This window comes from Lepus europaeus, chromosome 14, assembly GCF_033115175.1.
Source record: "Lepus europaeus isolate LE1 chromosome 14, mLepTim1.pri, whole genome shotgun sequence".
Classification (NCBI taxonomy): domain Eukaryota; kingdom Metazoa; phylum Chordata; class Mammalia; order Lagomorpha; family Leporidae; genus Lepus; species Lepus europaeus.
The window spans coordinates 67,323,815-67,348,949 of record NC_084840.1 but is presented as its reverse complement, the minus strand read 5'-3'; the positions used below and the strand labels follow the sequence as shown (position 1 = coordinate 67,348,949).

Genomic DNA, 25,135 nt, shown 5'->3' with positions numbered 1-25,135 from the left:
AAAGGATCCCTCACCAAGGAGGGTCTGGCTGCCAACACGTTCCATAAAGTTCCACAGTGTCAGGCACATTCGGAAGCTTTTTGTAAAACATTATCAACTAAAATTTATCATCTTAACCTTTTACAGATTTGTCTCATTGGTTTATTTTATTTATTTGAAAAAGGAAGAGAGGGAGAGGCAGAGAGAGGGAAAGGGAGGGAAAGAGAGACAGAAAGATCTCCCTCATCTGCTGGTTCAGATCCCAAATACAGGCAACAGCACAGCCCCAAGCCATGAACCAGGAATTCAATTTGGGTCTCAATATGAGCAGCAGGGACCCAACTACCTAGGCCATCACTCTCCCTCCCAGGGTCTGCATTAGCAAAAAGCTGGAATCAGAAATGGAGCTGGGACTCGAACCGAAACACTGATGTGGGATGCAGGCATCCAGGCAGTGTCTGCCCTTGTGGTAGCCTCTTTAAAGTGTTTAATTCAGTGGTGCTGAGTACATTCACATCTTCAGATAATCCATCTCCAGAACTCTTTCTTTTGCAAAACTGAAACTCCACACCCATTCAACAAGGTATTAAGTTTTGTTTTTTGTTTTTTGTTTGTTTGTTTGTTTTTAAAGAAAGTTAAATCAGTGGTATTTTCAAGACTGAGCAGGTGTGGCCTAATAGGGGAGATGGGGTAAGACCTCTTTCCACACATTCATTCAGAATTACATCATTGAGCCAATTCCTTAAAAAATGTTTTATTTATTTCCATATATTTGAAAGGCAGGGTGACAGAGTCAGAGATAGACAGATAGAAATATAGACAGACAGGTGATAGATACAGATCTTCCGTCTGCTGGTTAAGTCCCCAGACACCTGCAACAACCAGGGCTGAGTGGGCCAGACCAAAGCCAGGAGCCAGGAATTCCAACTGGGTCTTCCACATGGGTGGTGGCGACGCAAATGCTTGGGCCATCACCTACTTCTTCCAGGCACATTAGCAGTGGGGAGTCTGGACAGCGCAGAGTCAACAGGACTGGAACCAGACACTCCAATATTAGAATGTGGGATTCCAAAGCAGCAACTCAACCTACTGTACCGCCATGCCCACCCCAATCCCACTTCTACTGCCTGTTCCTTCATTCCAATGTCTCATGAATACAAGCATTGTTGCGGTGGACTCATTTCTGGGAGGAGGAGCGTGGTGAGCGCAAGATGTGCGGAGTTACCACACAGACCCTGGAGGAGTCAGGTGAAAGCAAGCCAGAGGTGAGCAGCCCGCAGACTCGTTTATTTCAGTTGCTACAGCAGCTTATATAGCCAAGGCAGCCAATCCGGTCAAGGGGCAGTCTGTGCCCTAACCAATCACAGCGTGTTGCCAGGCAGGCTCCGTTGTCATGTGGTTTCTGAAGCCATTCCTGAGTAACTGATGCTCACTTGCCAGTGGCCATCTTGGCATGGCCTTCTCATTCCACCGCATTTCCCCCTTTTCGTTTATTTCTGAGCAACGGGAGGCATGATTCTTGGCCACACCATTGTTGACCCCGTTTCCATGTGGTATCCCTATGCAGCTGTGCCTGTCTTAGGTTGTCCCCCAGGGGATCTTACCTGTCGTTGACTAACCAGCACTCAAAACAGGAGACCACAGGAGTGCTTGCTCAGATGGGGGTAGGAATGAGGAACAATGGTAATCAGGAATGGCATGACCGCACACAGGCTGTGGACCGTTTGAGTGGCTGACCAGAGCGAGTGGGGTATAAAACAGTAGCTGATGTGGCTGTGGGCAGTTTCTAATGTCTCATGAATACAAGCATTAAGAATCTAAGAAACAAAGATACTCAGGAAATAAAAAAAAAAAAAAGCCCAGTTATGCACAAAACACCCTAACTCACCGAGAATCTTACCCAGGAGTATCTTATTTATAGATCACCACTATCTTGGGAATAAAGGATTCTACAACGGGTTCTGAAAAGGCTGATTCTTAGAAATACAGCTTTTATTTCTTTAATCTTTCTTTAAAGAGCTCTTCCAAAAGGAAATCTTAGTGATCTAGATGAAGCACGGCTCACTTCCTGCTAGCCTAAACTGGGAGGTCAGTGTCATGTACGTGTCACTCGGAGCGCCGTGCCGTGCTTTTTATGAATATCAGACACTATCTGTCTCTCTGTGCCGTCTTAACTGACACAGGGCTGTGCAAAAGGTCTGACTCTGAACTTGCCTTTACCCATCTCTCTCTGAATATATCATCACCATGTCCCTGAGCTGGGCGAGCCACAGAAACAGGCAACCTCAGAATTACCCCACATGCCTACCTGGGAGGGTGCCAGGCGGCACAGAAACTGCAATGGGTGACACATCCTGCGGCTCCAGTTGGCTGGTAAAGCTATCAAACACACACAAAGCTACATGGACCGTTGGTCAGCTGCAGCCCAACCCTGGAGAAAGGTGTCTGCTCCCGGTTACCTGGGAGCATTGCATTTTGCATTTGGATTTCCAATACTTGCCTCTGGATGGCAGCCACAGGCATCAAAGGGTGGAAGTACTTGAAATGGAACTTTTCTAATGTAACATCCAAGAAACAACTGGACCTGGCCAACTTGGGCTTCTATTGGTTTCCTGTCCGTGCACCTAAGATGCCAACTGGGAGTTTCCCCAGGAGTGCAAGGCCAATGGTGAAGTGTCTTCCAGATCCCAAGAGAACAAAAGGACAGGTGGGAGCCTCGCTGGGTGCCCGGGGAAGGCCAGTGGGCCAGGCTCCTGCATTCAGGAGGAGCCCCCCCCCCACATGGGCCCTCACTGGCCCTCACTGCCGGTGCCCAGCTTCAGCCTGATTTTTAGGTCAGGTTCCTGTGGAAAAGCCTTGTCGTTAGGCTTCTTCCTGTCTAGTCTTCCTGTCTCATGAGGGGCCTGAGAAGAAGTGAAACTCCCACTGGGCTGAGTGTGCCCAGAGCCTGACCTGGGCTATGCTCATAACCCCCAGGACCCTGGCTTAGCATCTGGGGCGAAGGCATGAGAAGCAAAGACGCCAACACAAACACCTGCCTTTCCTTCCAGGAGCCCCTCCACCTTCCTCCCACGGTCCCCAAGATGCTCTGAACACTCAGTGACAAAGTGCTGGCGGAGCTCTCCGTGGGACATAAAGGGAAATTGAACGGCAAGGGGTCTGGGTGGGTTCAGGAGAGACACCCTTGTTGGCTGCAGGTGCAGAACCAGTCAGAGATAACTTGCTGATTTCACGGGTGCATGTGCGTGTGTCAACGTGATCAACCTGGACACTTTCACCAGGTGCAGTTCAATGTGTGTCAATCATGTCTCAATCCAACTGCTAAAATGTACCTGCTGCTTTTTTAGACAAAAGAGATGGTGCCTGGCTGTGGTGAGAATTCAAGCAGTAACATATCTGCAGTGAGGGCTTCCTGTTCCAGCCCCCAGTTCTCGAGGCTTTGAGGTAGGTGCTCCGTCACACACAGTGGCCCAGCCCACAGTGGACACAAGACAAGAGGCGAGGGCTCCCGCCTGAGAACGTGCAAAGGTCAAGTGTCCAGGCAGACATTTCTCTTCAGAAACCGGCAGTCCGGTCCTCCCTAAGATACATCCCTGCCTGCTCGCTGGAGCTCAGCCCCCTCGCCGGCTTCTCCAGGGGAAGAAAACCAGGGAGCAATCAAATCCTTGCCTACTGAGGCTCCTTTTAGTCCCTCCCGTATTAATGTCCCAACAGCCCAAGGGTGGCAGAATTTGAAGGCTGACATTCAGAAAGATTTCTGAACAAGAGACTGATTTCATTTCCCCAGAGCACTGGGAGGACTACACTGATGTGGCTGAAATTTCTGATCCAGACCACAGTTCTTCAGGATTACAAAGTACACCAAGGGGAAGAGCACGGAGGCCCCCAGGAGGAGGTGAGCAGGGACATGAGACAGCCCTGGTGAACATACAGGACACACCTCCAGGAAGGTGCCTAAAAGTGGGTGATTTAAACAAGCTGGAAAGAGAGCCAAACGGCTTTTTAAGCCAACAGGGTTAGCATTTCCCCCTCTTGATGATAAATGACCTCACTCTCACCTCTGAAATTCTCTGTTCTGTTTTTTTTCCCCCTTAGTCCCACTTTGGCAAACAGACTCCCAGACAATCAGATCACTTCCTGTGATGGCAACATGCACAGAGCACGTGCCACTGCGGTATCGTCTATCTGAGAGCGTGGGGTCAGGCTGCCGAAGGGGGTCCCGAGACAGGGGTCATTAGGAGGCACTAGAAGTAAATGCAGACTTTTTTTTTTTTTGCCCCGTTTCAACTTGCGTTCATTCAGCAAGGCAGCGAACAGAATGGGTAAGAGCAGGGCTTCGATACTGGACAGACTTGGGTTGGAGCCCAGTTCTGTCACTAGCAGAGCTGTGCGAACCGCAGCTACTTAACTCTTTGTGCCTCGGATTCCTGCACAGTAGGCCATCGTGAACAATCACAAACAATCAGCAAAAGCACACAAGGCTATTTAGTAGAATGCCTGGCAAGTAAATATTTACAATTTGATGTACTGTTACATACTTTACATGTTGTATCATGCAATCCTCATGATGGACACATGAGTGACAACTACGGACTTGGCACTACACAGCTCAGCAGAGAATCCCAGATTTTAGTTTTTCTTTAAGGAATGGGCATCAGCACGTCTTGCAAGGAACTCCTGTGATATTCATTAGAGCTTTTTGTAGCACCGTTGCTCAATGCATTTTTATGCCATTTCCTTATCTTGCTAACTTTTCCTTGGGAAGGAAAAAGGAGTGGCTTAGAAATCATCCTTTTTTTTTTTTTTTTTCTGTCATGGGGAAAGCAGACACAGAAAGGTGAAGGGGCTTGCTCAGAGCCACCCTGTTAGCCTCTGGAGGGGCTGAGCCGGCACCTGCGCATTGACAGAGCCACACAGGGAGTTTCCCAGGGTGCAATTCCACAGGTCCCAGTTCTGGGGACCCTGAGAACCTGTATACCCCAAAAGGAGTTCACGGCCAGAAGAGGCAGGAGTGTTCACCTTCGGGGAGGCCCGGGACGACTGGCGAACCAGGGGTCGACATCACAGAGGTCCTCAGTGGTTTCTCACATGCAAATACACCCATATCTCAGATGAGAACATACTGCGAGGCAGTCCCCAAACTTCCAAGACACAGAACCCTCTCTGGCACATTGCTGGAAACACTGGTGATTCAGGGAATGGTTTCCTTGGGGGAGATTCCCTGAGAAAGGACCACACAAACTTAGCGCCTGCTTCCTCTCTCCTGCTCTTAATATGGTCACTGAGCTAGGAAGAAGCTTCTTGCAAAGCCTATTTGGTGGAGACCGGCCAGGTTCAAGGGTTCTGACGTGTGGACTCTGGAGTCCCAACTAGGCTCTGAGTCACTGCTTCTCCTGAGAAAAGCACCCAGAAGCCAAGGATTGCAGCCAAGATTCCAGACCTTGTTTCATGAAACCGAGGACAGCATTCCGTGTGGTTACAAAGGATCTGTAAGGGCCAGCACCACGGCTCACTTGGCTAATCCTCCGCCTGCGGTGCCGGCACCCCGGGTTCTAGTCCTGGTTGGGGCGCCGGGTACCAGTCCCAGTTGCTCCTCTTCCAGTCCAGCTCACTGCTGTGGCCCGGGAAGGCAGTGGAGGATGGCCCAGGTGCTTGGGCCCTGCACCTGCATGGGAGACCAGGAGGAAGCACCTGGCTCCTGGCTTCAGATTGGCACAGCGCACCGACCATAGTGGCCATTTGGGTGGTGAACCAGCGGAAGGAAGACCTTTCTCTCTCTCTCTCTCTCTCTCTGTCTCACTGTCTAACTCTCTGCCTGTCAAAAAACAAAACAAAACAAAATAATAATAAAAAAAAAAGATAAAGGATCTGTAAGGAAGTCAGTCATGCTTTTAGCCACCATCCTTTTTATAACATTCAGTGTGAACGGGCATGAGCGATGTCATCAGAGTCCCCCTCCTCCCTCTGTGGGCACCAGGAGAGTCCCCCCTCCAGGGCCCTGACTCTGACGGTATCACCTCGCCTTCCACAGGAAGCCATGAGTGTGGTCCTGCCGTGCCTCCCAGCTAGCTTTACATCCAGGCTCAGGCTCATCTCTCTTGGGCAAAGTGCCTCCTCAATGCGCACATGTCCAGTTACGGAGAACTGTCGAGGTCTGCTGAGGGAGCACTTCAGAATGCTGGTGGGAAAAAACGGCGTAAAAGAGATGCTGAGGGAAGAGTGTTTGGCCTGTTGGTTAAGGTGCCATATTGGGGTGCTTAGGTTTGATTCCCAGCTCTGGGTCCTGACTCCATCTTCCTGCAGACTCAGGGAGGCAGTAGTGATGGCTCAAGAGGTTGGGTTCCTGCCACCCAACTGGGGAACCTGGATTGAGTTCCTGGTCTCCAGCTGCAGCTGGCCCGGGCCTCAGCTGTTGCAGACATTTGGGAAAAGAACCAGTAGGTGAGAGAGCTCGCTCTCCTTGTCTCTCTGTTCTTATTTTAATAAGTAACTTTATTTTGGTGCAAACTTTTTAGAAATTGCACAGTATGGGCCGGCGCCGTGGCTCACTAGGCTAATCCTCCGCCTTGCGGCGCCGGCACACCGGGTTCTAGTCCCGGTCGGGGCACCGATCCTGTCCCGGTTGCCCCTCTTCCAGGCCAGCTCTCTGCTGTGGCCAGGGAGTGCAGTGGAGGATGGCCCAAGTCCTTGGGCCCTGCACCCCATGGGAGACCAGGAGAAGCACCTGGCTCCTGCCATCGGAACAGCGCGGTGCGCCGGCCGCAGCGCGCCTACCGCGGCGGCCATTGGAGGGTGAACCAACGGCAAAAGGAAGACCTTTCTCTCTGTCTCTCTCACTGTCCACTCTGCCTGTCAAAAAAAAAAAAAAAAAAAAAGAAATTGCACAGTATGTTCACGGAGTACGTATCATAGATGTCAAATTTTTTTGCACCAGAAGAAACGTTACCTCCTACTTCCATTTTCCTGTGAATGTTCTGAAGTTCCCCATGTATCTGCTCTCCACCTGCTCACTCTCTTCTTCCTGCTTCATGTTCCTACAACATCCAAACAGTCAGGAGTCTGGTGGCCTCCATGAGAACCTGCCCAGGGGACACCTTTCAGGGGGTCAGAGGAAGAAAAGGGGCTTTGTTCATCTGGAAACCATCCTTGCCATCAAGAACAGGGTACGGGGTTTGCACTGGGGTGCAGTGGGGTTGAACTGCCGCTTATGACATTAACACCCCATACTGAAATGCCAGTTTGAGTCCTGGCTACTCTGCTTCTGACCCAGCTCCCTGCTCACATACCTGGAAAAGGAGCAGAAGATGGCCCAAATACTTAACCCCCTGCCACTCATACAGAAGAACAGGATGGAGGTCCTGGGTCCTAGCTTAAGCCTGGCTCAGCCTGCTGTTGTAGCCATTTGAAACGTGGATGGAAGATCTCTTTCTCCCTTTCCCTCTCAAATAAATAAATCCTAAAAAATGAAACAGGGCATGACATGCCTTCTCAAATCATCCCCTTTTTAAAAGCATCATGGGAAGCTCTCTGAACGACAAGGCACCATTTATGGTCCACTTGGGTCAACTTATCTCTGTCATAAGTTCACTGTGCTGACTTCAAGGTTGCTTTCCCCAGGTCAGCCTATACTGGGGTTCTATTCTGTAGACCTTCCACTGCTGTGGGAGCCGGGCAGTGCCTGGTGTCCTTGATTACTCAGTCTACAATACAGACCATAACCATGACATTGAGTTACAGCCATCTGGGGATGACTAGCAGCACACAATGATGAATGAACGTCGCTGCAGGGCTTGGCTGGAGGAATTACCACCGCTAAAGGCATTCAGGGGAAGTTACCATTTATTTAGTCATCGGTTGGACACAAGACTAAGGAAATTCTACTCATGAGGAAATACTTTTTGAATGACCATCCTCACTGTTCATCCCAGCTGACAGGATTCCTGTTGGAAAATGCCCACCAAAGCCACTCCCAGGAACTCTGGGGAGGTGAGGCCACAGGTCACCAGACTTTGGGTACCATTAGCATCTTTCTTTCCTTTCTCTTTTAAGCTTACAGAACACTAAGAACTTAGTAATAGGCCAGCGTTGTGGAATGGTGGATAAAGCTACAGCCTGCCATGCCAGCATCCCATATGGGCGCTGGTTCAAATCCCAGCTGCTCCACTTCTGATCCAGCTCTCTGCTCATGGCCTGGGAAAAGCAGTCAAGACAGCTCAAGTGTTTGGGCCCCTGCACCCACCTGGGGAACCAGGAGGAAGCTCCTGACTTTGGCCTTGCGCAGCCCTGAAGATTGCAGCCATGTGTGGAGTGAACCAGTGGATGAAAGATAATAAATACATCTTGAGAGAGAGAGAGAGAGAGAGAGAGACTCAGTAAGATATATGTGCTCTTTCCAGATTGCCACCTGGCCATGTTGAAGACACCGGCTCAAGGCTCCTTTGCCACACCCCATGCCACACAGCTCCCTGCAAGCAGCCTGCTGCTTCCAGAGGGCAGGGTGCCTGCCGAGCCATCAGCCGCGTCTCCAGTGGTTGTGCCTCGGGAGGAGCAGACACCTCACGCCAGAGTGATGACTCAGGTCTGGGCCAGCGGATGCTGACCCCGCCAGGCCTGACTTCCCTCTGGGGAAACACTGAGTCTGCAGGCTGCTGCAGCCTGCAGGGCCAGCACGGTCGGGGCCACCCCTGCGAGAGCCGGGGGATTCAGCCCTGGCAGCGCAACAGCCGGCCTCTCCCTAGAAAAATGACGGCACCTGGCCCCCAGCACTGCCCCAGGAAGCTCCGTGGGAGGCAGCTCCACACACTGCTGCTTTTGTGCCTTACAACTGCCCTTCCAAGCACAGATCATGATGTACTCTTTTCTTTCCCTTTCCTTTGTTAAAAAAAGAAATTGTCAATCTCGAGGTTCGAGGTTTGAAGAGGTCACTTGTTACTGTTATGGGATTGAATTGTGTCCCCTCAAAAGAAACTAAAGGGGCCGGCGCTGTGGTGTAGTTGGTAAAGCTGCTGCCTGCAGCACCAGCATTCCATATGGGTGCTGGTTCGAGTCCAAGCTGCTCCACTTCTGATCCAGTTCTCTGTTATGGCCTGGGAAAGCAGTGGAGGTTGGCCCAAGTCCTTGGGCCCTGCACCCACGTGGGAGACCTGGAAGAAGCTCCTGGGTCCTGGCTTCAGATCAGCACAGCTCTGGCCATTGTGTCCAACTGAAGAGTGAACCAGAGGATAGAAGACCTCTCTCTCTCTCTCTCTCTGCCTCTCCTCTCTCTGTGTAACTCTTTCAAATAAATAAATCAATCTTGAAAAATAAATGAAAACTGAAGTCCTAATGCCCAACACATCTCGGGATGCGGCTGTAGTTGGGAGGCGATCAGGATTCACTGAGCTCATCAGGGTGCAGCCGTGGGGTCTGGATAGAGGTGGAGACACCAGGGATGTACACCCAGAGCCAGGGCTGTGTGGGGCACCACGGAGAAGGAGCCGTCTGCAAGCCAACACCTTGCTCTCGGGCTTCTAGCCTCTAGAACTGTGAGAAACAGTTTCTGCATTTAAGCTACCTTTCCCAGCCTGTGAGGTTTTGTACGGCAGCCCGAGCTGACTAATACAGTATGGGTTACCAAGAGGTCGGAGGTTGAAGGTCATGCTTGGGGCGCCCTAAAGACTTCAAGTGTTAACTCTGGTCTTGCTTTACAATCAAAGTGTCACCTTAAGTGTGGCACTTTCCTCAGTCCTGCAAGCCATTTTAGTGAACACTTACTAAATATGAGGAGCTCTTGGGGACCCCGAAATTTGAAACCAGCTGCTCAGCAGAGGACCCCCTCACTTTTCAGCTGACATCCCAAAGTGAGTGCACATTTTCTTGTTGAGGACTGTGTTCTTTTTTTAAAAGATGTATTTATTTATATGAAAGGCAGTTACAGAGAGGCAGAAGCGGGGGGAGGGGGGGGTGTTCGATCCCTAGATGGTGCAACTGCCGGAGCTGAGCTGATCTGAAGCCAGAAGCCAGGGGCTTCTTCCGGGTCTCCCATGCAGTTGCAGGAGCCCAAGCACTTGGGCCATCTTCTTCTGCTTTCCCAGGCCACACCAAAGAGTTGGATCAGAAGTGGAGCAGCCAGGACTTGAACCAGTGCCCATATGGGATGGTGGCACTGCACAAAGCAGCTTTACCCACTATGCTACAGCGCCAGCCCCAGGGCTATGCTCTTAAACTTGAGGAGTCTGCACTAATCCAGGTGGTCAGTCCCAGCTAGCTTTTTTCCTGTGCATACAGTCTGCCCGTCACATTGCATTTCCTCATTCTTTCACAGTCTGGGGCTTTGACAGTCCCAGATAGGCTATTATGGAGCTAAGCACTTGAAGGGAAAGGTATCTGGTGGCCAAAGAACCCCATGATTGACTGAATTTTTGGGATTCAAATCATTACCTAAAAAAATAACGTGGTGAGCCTAGGACCCATTCCTGTTCCTTATCCCGTTGACTGAGCATCATCTAACCCAGTAGATGGAGTCACTGATACAGAGTTTAGTTGTCTCTTTTGTCACAAATGAGGACAAAGGTCATAAGCGGAACAAATCAGAACATTTTTAACTATTCATTTATTCACTCTGTCCCTTCACCCAACAGCACACAGTCAGGCTTTTGATGATGGCAGCCACCACTTAGGGGCCACCATGTTCCAGGGAGAAACGAGGTGCCTGGTTTTCTTATTACTAACTCTCATCACAGGCACACAAGGCAGTCATATTTCCCGAGGCCACCCACCAGGCGCATGGGGAAAGCGAGCCAGAATTCAAACTTGGACATGACTTTGTCTAAGTGTGAGCTTTTCCTGCGTCTGTGGCTCTTCAGTTCTGGGGGCAATGGCAAAACAGGAAAATAATGTAAACTTTAAATAGAGCTAAATGTATCCTATTTGAAAGACTGTCCTTCACGCTGATGGTATATCCATTTTAATGTGTTTTCTATTATATAAATGAAGCCTAAAGTAGACAATAGTGTTTGCTCATATCCTGAACTTGGAGGAAAAAAAAAAAAAAAAGAAAGCACTTCAGCTCCACTTTCCATTTATTTTTAAATTTTCTAGGTCTGGAACTGCTGCATCGATTGCTTTTATGTGGGAGCCACTGAGGGAAAGGCGCGCAGCGTGCACTCAGTTCTTAGTCTTAATTCACCACGAGGTGGCTGGCACGCGAGTGCCCGGGGCAGCGGCCCTGGACCAGCCTCTGGCTCTATCACTGGGCACTGCTCTCAGGCTGGCTCCATCTGTTGGGGGTGGTACAGATGGAGGCTCAGAAGCTGCATTTCTTTTCTTTTTTTTAGAAAAGATTTATTTTATTTATTTGAAATGCAGAGCAACAGAGAGAAAGAGCGAGAGACAGACATCTTCCATCACTGGTTCACCCCCACTCCAATGACTACAATGTGGGTAGCAGGGCCCCAAGCACGTGGGCCATCTTCTGCTGCCTTCCCAGGCCCATTAACAGGGAACTGGATTGGCACTGGAGCAGCCAGGACTCCAACTGGCTCTCACATGGGAAGCCCACATCACAGGCACTACCTAACCCGCTGTGCCACAACACCAGCAATGAGAAGGTGCATGTCTAACATGTCCCCAGGTACTGCCTATGCTGCCTGGCACTTCGAGAACATTCTGAGAACCACTGGTTTCAACCATGGCATCAGCTCCCCCCCACACCCCCACACCCCCGTCAGGGACTGGTTCAGATAGGGGAATATGAACCTCCTCCAGGCTAGGGTGGAGGAGGTTTTGAGGAGTAGGGAGGGACCTCTGGGAAGTTTTTTCTTCCACAATAAAAAGAGTAGGGAAACTCCCTTTCCTGCTACACATTGTTGTGTGAAGATGACCTGACCCGTCTACCATTCCTGCTGCGAAGGACAAAGAGCCTGCAGAACTCACACGGAACGAACCGCATGTGATTTCACTGTGCACGAACAAAGTGAGGCCATATGCAAACACAAGTATTTGTTTATAGCTCATGAGTACAATTTGGTGAGAATCCCATTGTTGAATTATGGGTTATGAGGCAGCTCTGCTCTGGACTGATGCATTGTACGTGGATGTGTGTGTGTGTGTATCTTCGTGTGTGTTATCTGCGTGTGCGGATGTAGTTCTGTGTACACGTTAGAGTGTGTGCCTGTGAGTGTGTGTGTCTGCATGGAGTGTGTGGATGTTTCATAGACTTAATACTGAAGGCATTGCAATATCACAACATTCGCTAGTGTACATGTAAATTTTACATATAAAAATTTACTCACACTTCTCTGACTCTGTTTCTCATATGTGACAAAATGAAATGCAGTACTGAGGGTTATTAGAATTCCAAAATACCTTTACAGGAAATACACAGATATGAGTCTACTGATACTCTTTTTGTTGTTTTGTAAGTCACCAATGCTATTATCCTCGTAAGAGTAAGAAAGGCCAAAGTACAGGAATGCTAATAAAAGATTTTTATACTGTCCTACCAACATATGGCCCACTTTATTGTAGTCATATATCTTGAGATCTATCAACAATATAAAATTTATGAATCACTGTACTGATCTATTACCACCCTCAAAGGAGTCCACATGAAATTTTAAAACCTTCTTCCCTAAAAGAAAAAAAATGCCTTGATCCGTTTGCAATGGCAGTTAGTCACTTCCTGGGAAATGCAGTTCTCCAGGGAACTGTCCGAAGCTGCTCTGATGCTGGCGGCTTTGTCAGGCGCATGTCTCTCTCAGACCGGCACAGACAGAATTTTGTTTGAATACATTCAAATGTGCAGCTCACTGCGCACTGCAGAGCTGGGCTAGCAGAGGTGAGCGTGTGGTGTTACTGGTTAAATGTTGCCTGGGCGGCCAGTGCTGTTGTGCAGAAGGTTAAGCCCTTGCCTGCGGTGCCGGCATCCCGTATGGCCGCCAGTTCGAGTCCCGGCTGCTCCACTTCCAATCCAACATACTGCTAATGCATCTGGGAAAGCAGCAGAAGATGGCCCAAGAACTTGGGCCCTGGCTTGCACATGAAAGACCAAGAAGTTGTTCCTGGCTCCTGGATTCAACCTGGACCAGCCCTGTCGTTGAGGACATTTGGAGTAAACCAGCAAATGGAATATCTTGCTATCTCTCTCTCTGTCCTGTTCTTTCTTTATCTCTGCCTTTCAAATAAAAAAAAATATTTTTATATAGATATTTATTTGAAAGGCAAAGTTACAGATATATATATATATATATATACATATACATACACACACACACACATATATATATATATAGAGAGAGAGAGAGAGAGAGCGAGCACTTCCATCTGCTGGTTCACTCCCCGGTTGGCCGCAATGGCCGGAGCTGCACGTATCTGAAGCCAGGAGCCAGGAGCTTCCTCCAGGTCTCCCACGTGGGTGCAGGGGCCCCAAGGACTTGGGCCATCCTCCACTGCTTTCCCAGGCCATAGCAGAGAGCTGGATGGGAAGTGGAGCAGTTGGGAACAGAACTGAGGCCCACATGGATGCCAGCACTGCAGGCAGCAGTTTTACCCGCAATGCCACAGTGCCAGCCCCATAAATAAATAAATCTTTTGTAAAAAATGTTGCTTGGGATCCCAGCATCCCATATCAGAGTGCCTGAGTTCAGCCCTGGCTCTGCTCCCGACTCCAGTTTCCTGCTAATGCACACTCCGAGAGGCAGCAGGTGAGGGCTCAAGTACTTAGGCCACTGCCCCTCACCAAACAGCCCCAGACTGAGTTCTTGGTTCCTGGCTTTAGCGTGGCCCAGCTCTGTTTGTTGCATCATTTGGAGAGGGACCCAGGATATGGAAGATTCCTCTCTCTCTCTCTCTCTTTCTCTCCATCCCCCCTCCTTTCCCCTCCCCTCAAACTATAAAAAATAACTGATTAAAAAGCAAAAAAAAAAAAAAATTCTGGGTTAGTGCACTGCAACCTCTGTGAAGGATACAGCCCCTACTGGGAAACGCCAATGAGCACATGAACTTGTAACTCGAATCTCTGAGCAATGGGCTAGGAAATCCAATCCCAGCCTTGCTTATAAGAGAAAGCATACACCTTCAGTTTTTACCTCCCCACAGATCACAGCTAACGTGATCTAGTCATATCTCATTGTGCTTCGGCATCATTTTAATGTAAGGATAAAGTCATTTATAAGACACTAGGATGCAGCCATCAGTTTTTTTCTATTTTATGCCCAAGAGTGATGAGTGATTATTGGCTTGCTCTGACATAATTGCAGCACAATGCCTAATCCACTTGTCTTGATGGTTCTCTGGACTCTGCATAAGTACATAGATATCCTGTCATCCTGTGACCTTGCCATCTGAGTTGCATAGCACTGGAAGGCTGGGCAGTGACAACGACTGTGACTGAAAAGATTGGGGATGCTGTGTTGAGGAGCTTGGGAGGTTAGGCAGTTAAGACATTTTGGATAGAGTTACTCTGGACTCTATCAATACTCCATTATGCCTTGCACAGAATCATACGAAGACCAAATTACTACGAATAATGGCACCATAAATTATGTCTCAATTCAGTCTCCTAAACGCCTTCCCCCAAAACCGAGGTAGTTAACATGCCCATTTAATAGACGAGGGAGCAAAGGCACATGACCGTGACTACTGAGTGGTCTAGCCTGGCCTCTGATTTCCAGCTAAGAGATGCCTACTATGTGCCAGGGAGCCTTCTGAGCACTTCTCATGTTGTAATTCATTTAACACCAATCACAAGTCTGTGAGGCAGACACAGTGTCAGTGTATAGATGACAGCAGGAAGACTGGAGACAGTTCTTGGTCCTTGTATAAGGGTGAAGAATTGAAGCCTAAACAGGTTGTGCAATTGGCCAAGGTCGTGGAGCTGCTAAGCACTGTGGGTGGGCTTGAAGCCAAGCCGTCTGTCCCCAGAGCCTGTGCTCTCAGCATACTGGAACCAACTCTTATACTTTGGAGTCAGGCGTCCTGCTTTTGAACTTGGTCTCTACCATTTTGTAGCTGTGAAACTCTGAGTAAGTTCCTTACCTCCTCAGTGCCTCAATTTGCTCATCTGAAACATGGGAGCAGTGGCAGTGCTCTACCTCATAGAGTTACGGGGCTGAAGAGATATCTGAGCACATATTAGACACTTAGAACAATGTCTTGAACAAAAATAAGTGGCCACGGGCCAGCACATGAACTTGTAACTCGAATCTCTAGCAGTGGGCTAGCAATGGGCTACGTGCAGCGGATTAGGCTGCCACTTCTAAGGCCAGCATCCCATTTCACAGTGTCAGCTTCAATCCTGGCTGCTCCGCTTCTGACCCAGCTTCCTGCTAATGTGCATGGGAAGGCAGCCGAGGATAGCCCAAGTACTTGGGCCCCTGCCACCCATGTGGGAGACCAGAAGGCTGTGGAGAACGTTGAGTCCAGAGTGGTTAGCATCTACACTTGGGTATCTATGGCAGTGGAGAAGGAAGCTCATTTCCTTATGAGGGCAAAACTCTGTTAAGATGCAAGGATGGAAACGGTGTTAAGGAATAAGTTATAAAGGAGAGCAGGTGGCAGGTGCTGTGGCATGGAGGTTAAGTCATTGCTTGGGATGCGCACATCCCATACAGAGGGCCTGGTTCAAGTCCTGGCTACTCCATGCTTCTGATTCAGCTTCCTGCAAATGCACCTAAAAGGCAGCAGACGATGGTTCAAGTACTTCAGTTCCTGCCACCCACATGGGAGGCCCAGATGGAGGTCTCAGCTTCTAGTTTCAGCCTGACCTAGCCCTGAGTATCGTGGGCTTTTGGGGAGTGAGCTAGCAGACAGATGGAAGACCTCTCTCTCTTTCTCTCTCCGCCGCTCCCCCATTTCCCCAGCTCTGTCACTCTGCCTTTCAAATAAATAATAAACAAGCTTTTTGAAGAAAAGAAAAGAGGAGGGGAGTTCTAAAGCCTGGCTGATTTGGAGATTCATGGGCTCACTTTCACAGCAGGTACAAGACAAAGTAACCCTGATTTGCTGGGGGGGTGGGGAGGGGCATCATGCTTGAGCCAGGTGTGTGAGGCTGGAGGTGCCGCCCAGGTGGCCAGTTACAAAGACCCTGTAGGCAACTGGACATGTGGGCCTGGGGCTTTGGCAAGATATGGAATCCTTCCACATTGCTCAGGCAGCTAAGCCATTAGCTGTGTGCTGGCCTTGTGAGGAAACGGGAGAAGAGAAACGGAAGGGCCTAGGGGAAGGTGTGCCGGGTAGAAGACACTCAGCAGCTGTGAGTTCTGCAGGCCCTCTGAGTCCATCCTCCAGCACCTGTGCTCCCTGACGATGTGGATGAGAGACCACAGGTGTGGCAGCCCCATGGAAAAGGCGAGCTGTCCCAGCCACAGGAGAGCCACCCTTCAAACTGTGAGAAGTCCTGTGGCCTCAGTAATCCCTTCTCACCTCTAGAGTGAACTCTCAGCCCAAATGGAGGGAGGGTTAGGTCTGCTCAGCCCAGGGGCGGATAAGAGGCATTAACCAGATAAGCACCTCTCTGAACTGAGCAGCTTGCCAAAAACTGGTCTGGGAGACAGGAATAAAAAAGCGATGCCAATCTCAGATGTGTTAATGCCCAGGTTTCCACCACCTGGCCATCCTTTCCAAGAGCGCCAGTTTCTCTCCATCTCTATACTTTTCTTTGGGGTGAGTACATACATTTTTTAAAAAAAGATTTGCTTATTTATTGAAAGGGATGAATGAGAGAGAGAGAAAGAGAGAGAGAATCTTCCACCTGCTGACTCAGACTGAAACCAGGGACTGTATCTGGGTCTCCCATGTGAGTGGCAGGGGCCCAAGCACTTAGGCCATCTTCCACTTCCTTCCCAGGTGCATTAAGCAGGGAGCTGGATGGGAAGTAGAGCAGCTGGGACTTGAACCGGTCCTCATATGGGATGCTGGCACTGTAGGAGGTGGCCTCACCCACTGTGCCCCAATGCCGGCCCCGACACGTGTGTTTTCCTGTGTACTATCATTATTCAGGTTTTGCTGAGTTGTGTTGTGTGATGAGTTCGTTTTCACCTCCCCCTTTGGCAAGAAGACAGAAGCTGGAAGCACACAGCCTAACAGCCATCTCCTGAGGCTCTTGCCTGCAAACACTCTTACAGGGCTACCCTAGAGAATACATAGAAAATGATTTTGTAGAGGGATCATAGGATAACCCAGCAGTACAAAAAAAGCCAACACCAAAACACAGACAGCAACTGTCCGCAGCCTGACCCAGCCCTGGGAGGGTGAGAACGGTGCCATCTTCCCTCTCTTCTCTCCCCCATCGCTCTTGGTGTGAGGACAAGGAATTGTCCTTTTAACAGGTCAAAGTCAGCCAAACAGTCACAATTTCAAATGGTTCCATTTAAGGCACTTTAAGATGGTTAAAACTAACATCAAGGAGGAAATGGGGCGCAGAAATGGGGTGCAGGATGGGGAGATGGAGGAGGGGCAAAGGAAGCTGTTGCCAGGCAACCAGCAGCCTGGACCGATCTGCTCTGGAGCTGAGGATGTAGAGACGCCTCCTCTCCTTCACCTGCGCCTGGCTGAGCTGTCTGGCCCTGGAGCTGTGGGTGTGCTGGGAGGGGGTGGAGGGTGCCAAGGGGGCAGGGGAATCCCCAGACATCTACATCAATCTGCAGCATCCTGACATGCTTCTCCCCCATCCCCTCAGGGGTCCTGGGGCAGACGGTGTGTGATGACAAATGCCTCTGTGTGCCCCCAGCTTCCCTACGCAGCTTTGAAGGGCTTGGCGGAGGCAGGAACTCCTGGCGAAAGCAGCCCAGACAGGAGCAGATGGCAGACATGGATGACGCTTCGGCAGGGGCCCCGGCAAGCAAATCAGAAGGAGCTCACCTGCCTGCCGCGCCCAGCGAGAAGATGCACAAGCAACTTTTTTTTTTTCCTGGGCAAATAATGCCTTGGGGGAATTCTTGGCGTATTTGGCAGAAAACTGCCCCTTGCATTTTTACCAAAGATGATGAACCCCAGAAGCAGCTGGGGGTGGGGGCAGAGAAGCTGGGTGTGTCTGTGGGTGTATGCTCACATGGACAGGGTCCCAGTGTAGTCACTTATTCTAGGCAGTAGCACTACAGCTCTGAAATTTCAAAGCAGCCACTTACAGGGTTTATTTTTATTTTATTTTATTTTCCCATCCCATCCTCCACCAGACTGTTTGCCTTGCCCTCATGTTGCTTTACCCGGAGCCTGCATCAGCTCAGGTAGCCGTTAAGACAGAATATCACCGGCACCACTGTCAGAGACCCGTGATGCGATGGTGATTTCACCTACTGCCACATGGGTTTCTTCCACACCTGATAGCCTCAGGCTTACGCATGATGTGAAAACCCTTCATCCTTTTAGGTCACATGCTCAAATCGTTTCCAGGTAGATTAGGAGCTGAGTTCAAAGGAGCAACATGATCTGGGTACACCCAGCTTCAGTTGCAGACCTGAGTTAAGGTTCAAAGTCTTGCCTTTCCCTCATTCTGGCTTTTTTCAGATGAGTAGCTGTGTGCTCCATCCGTGGAACTGCTACACCTTGGTGCTAGAACTGTACAGAGCAGTGCCCTCTCCATCCCCCGGTTCTGTTTGCTTTGCTTCTGTTTGGTGGCTCGGGGACAGACTCACAGGGGAGCGCTGCCACGTCTCGGGTTTTTACTGCACGGCCTGATGGTGATGGAGTGAAGAGAGCACAGGTGTCCAGAAGCTCTCGGCTCCAGGGATACATGTGCACTACCTAACCAGTGACGTGACTGTGAGCAGTTAGTAGTGAACCTTTCGAAATTTCTGCTTGCTTATCTGGGATAGCACCTACCTTACACGGCTACTACAAGGGTTAAATAAGATATGCTCCATAGAAAGTCTAAAAAGAATGGTAAAATGTAGCCACTATTGTGTAGGATACCCAGTATTATCCAGGCATCTGAGTAACCCTAAACAATTCTATCAGGTACATAATTTTTTTCTTCATTTCTAAGATTTTCTCTATCCTTTCCAGGCAGCTGCTCAACAAAAAGAGAATACGAGGAGTGGGTGTTTGGCCTAGGAATTAAAATGCTTGTATCTCACATCAGAATATCTGGGTTTGATTCCTAGCTTTGTCTCCTGACTCCATCTGCCTGCTAATGCAAACGTTGGAGAACAGCAGGTGATGGTGCAAGAAATCGGGTCCCTGCCATTCATATGGGAAACCTGGATTGAGTTCCTGGCTCCCAGTTCTAGCCCTGGCCCACCCGCCAGCCATTGTGGGATTTGAGAAGTGAACCACGTGCTCTCTCTCTGCCTCTCAAATGCAATGTGTAAACCTGTATGTGTGTTCATGTGCCTACACCACAGAAGTCAGCCCAATATAAAATGCCAATTTCTTAGTAGCCATATTTGAAAAGAAACAGGTGAGATTAATTTTAACTATACCATTTCTTTAACCTAAAATATCCAAAACATGATCAATGCAGCACAGCGAGATCAATACAAAAGTCACGGTAAGAACTCTGCTTATTTTCATGCGTAGTCTTTCCAATCTGGTGTGTATTTCATGCTCACGGCTCGTCTCCATGTGCCCTGGACACACTTCAAGCGCTCAATAACCCCACGTGGTTACTGGCCCGCACTGTGGAGCCTTCGCCTTTGCTGGCACTTCCAGCCCACTGGTTTCTCGAGATGGGGAACACCCTACCATTTGTGGCAATAATCCTGTTATCTTTAATTCTCTTAGAAAACACTGAATCGTTAGGTTTGCTAAGTTTCTCAGAATCACGGGACACTCTGTTCCTCTATTTTACCAGAAGTAGGCGGTTTTAAGTGCCTGCCCATGGCCACCGAGACACTGGGTCAGAGGGGAGAGACAACATAACCCCGGGACAACTTGGAAGCGAGAACGTAGCCTCACGTGGTGGGACAGCTTTCTACACACAGCAAGCAGCCAGGGTCCCTGGGCAGAACCGGGGGATGGAGAGGGCACCGCTCTGTACAGTTCTAGCACCAAGGTGTAGCAGCTCCACGGATAGAGCACACAGCTACTCATCTGAAGTAACACTCAGATGACACGCTCCTGGGAGTGGAGGGTCACATCTGTTTTTCTCATTCTGGCCCGTCTTCCTGCAAGACAGGATACTGTACAGTACCAAAAGCCTCAAGAGAAACCATTAAAGGAAGGACCACACCTCAGCCATTCCATTCCAGTGAAAAACTACTCTATTCTTAAGAAACCCTGGATAAAGAGTCCAGAACCTTCCTAACAACTGCGAGGACTCCCTCTACCGACTCTCTGTGTCTGGAAATTCTTCTTGAAGTCTTATTGTCACTATGGCTAAAGCAAACATTCTCTCCTCTTTGCTTTTAAAATGCCCTTCCCAAACTGCACACAGATCACTATCAAATTGGAGAAAATCCTAAAGGAGCAATGAAAGGCAAATAAGACTTGAAGTTTGGCCGAGTACAAAACATGCCTGGGCGTCCCCTCATCTGGCTAGGAAAGCCTCAGGAAGAGGCTGACCAAGAGATGCAGGCTACAGGGCCCTCTCTCATTTAGATGAATGATTCTGAGTAAGTTTCTGATTGGTGGAAACAATTGAGATGACAGAGCTTTTACAGATACCATCTGCAGGCTGGACTGGTGATCTGGGTGTGCAACCTAGGATGCTCCCATGACCATGGTGGAAGACACGAGCTGTTGCATTCTGAATGCTCACACCATCCTTCCAGCTGCTGCTTTGTAGAACTGAAGGGCTTAAGGAGCCACGTGGCAAAGATGTGAGTCAGGAAATTGCCTGTAGATTCAGGATTAATTCCTGGTATGTCACTCTTGACCTTTTGCTCTCGCCTCCATAAGGGTAACGCACAATTTATTCGGGGCAATCAGGCATTTGGAAGCACAGATTTCACTCAGTCATCTCAAAGGACTTTAAAGCCTAAGCATTAATGATTGACACTGTGGCATACGGGTAAAACCTCCGCCTGCTGCACCAGCATCCCATATGGGCGCTGGTTCGAGTCCCAGCTGCTCAACTTCCAACCCAGCTCTCTGCTGTGGCCTGGGAAAACTCTGGAAGATGGTCCAAGTGCTTAAGCCCCTGCACCTATGTGGGAGATCCAGATAAAGCTCCTGGCTCCTGGCTTCGGATTGGCTCAGCTCCAGCCGTTGCAGCCATTTGGGGAGTGAACCAGTGGATCGAAGCTCTCTCTGTCCATCCCTGTCTATATCTCTCTTCTCTTTCTCTCTGTTACTCTGTCATTCAAGTTAGGCTTGCAGCCATTTTCCTCTACAATCCAGAGAAGAGAAACATTATGCTCAGAGTGGCTGGGTTTCCACAACACAAAATTATTTGCGTTTTTGTTTGGGTCCCAGCATCCTGCTTCTGAAGAACTGAGTTGTAGCCTTTAAGGAGTTTCCTGTAATAGTCAGTGGCTAAAAACTAACTCCCACCTCTGCTGCTTCTTTCTTCCTAGTATCTTTCCATTGGTCACCCTGTGTAACGCCATCTGCTTCTCCATGCAAGACTAACACTTTCTCCAAACCTGCCTGTCATCCTACAAACCTTTACAGGTAATGTAGGTGCCTTTTCGATCCCTCCCTATCCCAATTCCCAGTTGAAAGATCAGAGACAGCTATGGCTTGGTCTAAGCCTCACTACAAATACTCTGAATTCATCCTTAACAACACTTGCAGCAATTAATCTACTTTGGCGAGGAACTACAAATGAATCTGAAGGCTATCACGCTGTGAATGCAAAGTATCAAGAAGAATGGTTCAGGTTCAAAATGTTTTATTCTATTAAAAACCTCAAGATGAGCCGGGCGCCGCGGCTCAGTAGGCTAATCCTCCGCCTTGCGGCGCCGGCACACCGGGTTCTAGTCCCGGTCGGGGCACCGATCCTGTCCCTGTTGCCCCTCTTCCAGGCCAGCTCTCTGCTGTGGCCAGGGAGTGCAATGGAGGATGGCCCAAGTGCTTGGGCCCTGCACCCCATGGGAGACCAGGATAAGCACCTGGCTCCTGCCATCGGATCAGCGCGGTGCGCCGGCCGCAGCGCGCCTACCGCGGCGGCCATTGGAGGGTGAACCAACGGCAAAAAGGAAGACCTTTCTCTCTTTCTCCCTCTACTGTCCACTCCGCCTGTCAAAAATAAAAATAAAAATAAAAAACCTCAAGATGGGCCCAAGTGAGTTAGAGAGTGGTGACTCCCTTTAGAAAGGACTCTGTCCAAAGGATATAATCTAGGACAACAGAACTTGGTAGACTCGTATGTTTAATCAGCTTTTCCCCCCATTAGCTTTAGCCTTGTTTATCCAAATTTTGCTGAAGCCCATTCTGCAATGCAGTTTAAAAATCTCCCCTTTTATATACAGTTGTGTGATGTGTAATGATGTTTCGGTCAATGATGGGCTGCATATAACAACAATGGTCCCATAAGGTTATGTCACTCAATGACATCATAGCTGTCTTGGTTTGTGGAAGTACATGCTTACTTTGCATAATGCCAAAACTTCTCATCCCAGCCAGTAAGCAAACCATGACTACACAGATAGGACCCTTGGTGTCCTCAGGAGACTGGTTCTAGGACCACAGAGCATGGGGATGTGCAAGTCCTTCGTATAATGTTCTAATCTAGGAACATCCTCTTATATACTTTACATCATCTCTAGATTGCTCATAACTAGTGTGATGTAAACAGTTGTAAAACTGCATTGTTGGCCGGCGCCGCGGCTCACTAGGCTAATCCTCCGCCTTGCGGCGCCGGCACACCGGGTCCTAGTCCCGGTCGGGGCGCCGGATTCTGTCCCGGTTGCCCCTCTTCCAGGCCAGCTCTCTGCTGTGGCCAGGGAGTGCAGTGGAGGATGGCCCAAGTGCTTGGGCCCTGCACCCCATGGGAGACCAGGAGAAGCACCTGGCTCCTGCCATCAGATCAATGTGGTGCGCCGGCCGCAGCACGCCAGCCGCGGAGGCCATTGGAGGGTGAACCAACGGCAAAGGAAGACCTTTCTCTCTGTCTCTCTCTCTCTCTCACTGTCCACTCTGCCTGTCCAAAAAAAAAAAAAAAAAAACTGCATTGTTTAGGAAATAATGACAAGAATGAAAGTCTGTACATGTTCAGTACAAACCTAATTTTTCCTGAATAATTTCAGTTCAGAGTTTGCTGAATCCATGGATATAGAACCCATGGATACATGAGGGCCACCTGCATGTTTCGTGCTCAACTAAGTTCCCTGCCAAGCAATGGGTTCAATGGCAAGAAGTCCTTAGGGAAATAACAACAACGTGTCTTAGGGTTCACGCATTCTTTCTTTCAACACGTGTTTATCAGTGACATTATGTACCAGGCATTGGGGTCACACAGTGACCAAGAAGCAGACTCAGCCCTCAAATTGTTGAGGTTTCCAGGAAATAAGGCTAAGTAAATAACCACTGACAATAAGGTGACCCTGGCTGTGTTTCAGCGGTGACAGCCAGGACCCAGAGGAATAGACAGCAGAGCCATGGACCACTTTTGTGGGGGTGGGGGAGTTTGTTCCCCCACTACCAAACACTAGCCAGGTTCAGGGGGTGGGGTCTGGGAAGGAGAGCGCTCTAGGAAGATGGCAATGGTTCCAGCATGTTCCATAGAGGGCTGGAAAGAGAGCAGGAACTTTGCTCGTTTGTCCTAAATGCATTTCCTTGATTTCTATAGGGTTGAGGATAACTATTCTCATCAGTGGCTGTGCACACCAGTCATTAAACATATTTTCTGCAGCTCAAGTCCCTTGTAGCTGCTCCCATTCAGTTTCCCAAGGCACACTGGCCAGTTTACAGTTACTGTCATGTGAGAAGGTGGCTTCTTTCCAAGCTTTTAAGCTTTGATTTGAGAAAAACACAGAAAATATCCCAGACCATTCACTATTAACCCCTCATGCTGACCATTCACAAGTGAAACTTCCAACGTTGGTGAGCGATTCTGCTACAGAGGAGACCTTACTCAACCATGCTTTTCCTTTCATTACCCCACTGCTTCCAATCCACACCACAGGGCTGAATTTCACGAGCCTTGTAACACAGGGAATCGCGCCTAACAAGGACATAATCTAAAAGGTGGGGGAACTCCACACACAGGGATACATTAATCACAGCATGTACTGGTAATAGTGGAAAAACAAAACAAAACAAAATTTAAATGCACTCAGATGGATGAACGATTAAATGAAAATAGTATATCCATTACAGGAATTTATGTGACTATTAACAATGCTGAGTACCTTGGCAAATGCCTGTAAAAGGCAACGTTAAGCAGAAAAATAAAATACATAGAATTACACATGCACTATGATTACAACCACACAAAAGATATAAACATGAGAAATGCTGGAAAGAAGTCCACCACCATGAGAGCAGTAGCTGAATTAGAGTGCTGGGGCTGAGTCCTTCCTATTTTCTCTATTTCTTTCTCTTTTTCTCTGCGTTTATCAAATTCCAATATACATATTTTAAATTTATTTATTTATTTTCATCTTATTCGAGAGGCAGACAGACTGATCGATGGAGATCTTCCATCTGCAGTTCACTCCCCAGATCAGCCAGGCTTTGCCAGGCTTTGCCAGGAGCCTGGACCTCCATCCAGGTACTCCATGTGGGCAGCAGGGAGCCAGGTTACTTGTGGCCTCCCAAGATGCATATTAGCAGCACGTTGGATCAGATGCGGAGTAGCCAGGATGTGAAGCAGGCGCTCACATGTGGCACGCGGGTGTCCCAAGCGGCAACTGTGCCAAATGCCTGACCCTATTTTCTCTATTTCTTATATTGCATTTGTAATGCTTTTAAAATCTGAACCCCACAAAGAGTATTAACTCTTGAGGCCAGTGTTGTGGCATAGTGGGTAAAGCTGCCGCCTGCAAAGCCAGCATCTCATATGGGCGCTGGTTCAAGTCCTGGCTGCTCCTCTTCTGATCCAGCTCTCTGCTAATGGCCTGAGAAAAGTGGTGGAAGATGGTCCAAGTGCTTGGGCCCCTGCACCTGCACCTGCACCTGTACCTGGGAGACCCGGATGAAACTTCTGGCTCTTGTCTGGCTCAGGCCTGGCCGTTGTTAACATGTGGGGAGTAAACCAGAGGATGGAAAATCTCTGTGTGTGTGTGTGTGTCTGAAACTCTACCCTTCAAATAAATAAGTATATATTTTTTTTAAGGAAGGAGTACTTAAAGTAAGC

The 25,135-nt window shown here is 49.1% G+C and overlaps 1 protein-coding gene across 4 annotated transcripts in view; it reads right to left on the bottom strand.

Moving 5' to 3' along the window:
* The window catches only part of FRMD4A (FERM domain containing 4A), a 342,837-nt gene that overhangs the window by 170,163 nt on the left and 147,539 nt on the right, over positions 1 to 25,135 (bottom strand). The gene's annotated exons all lie outside the window — the stretch shown is intronic.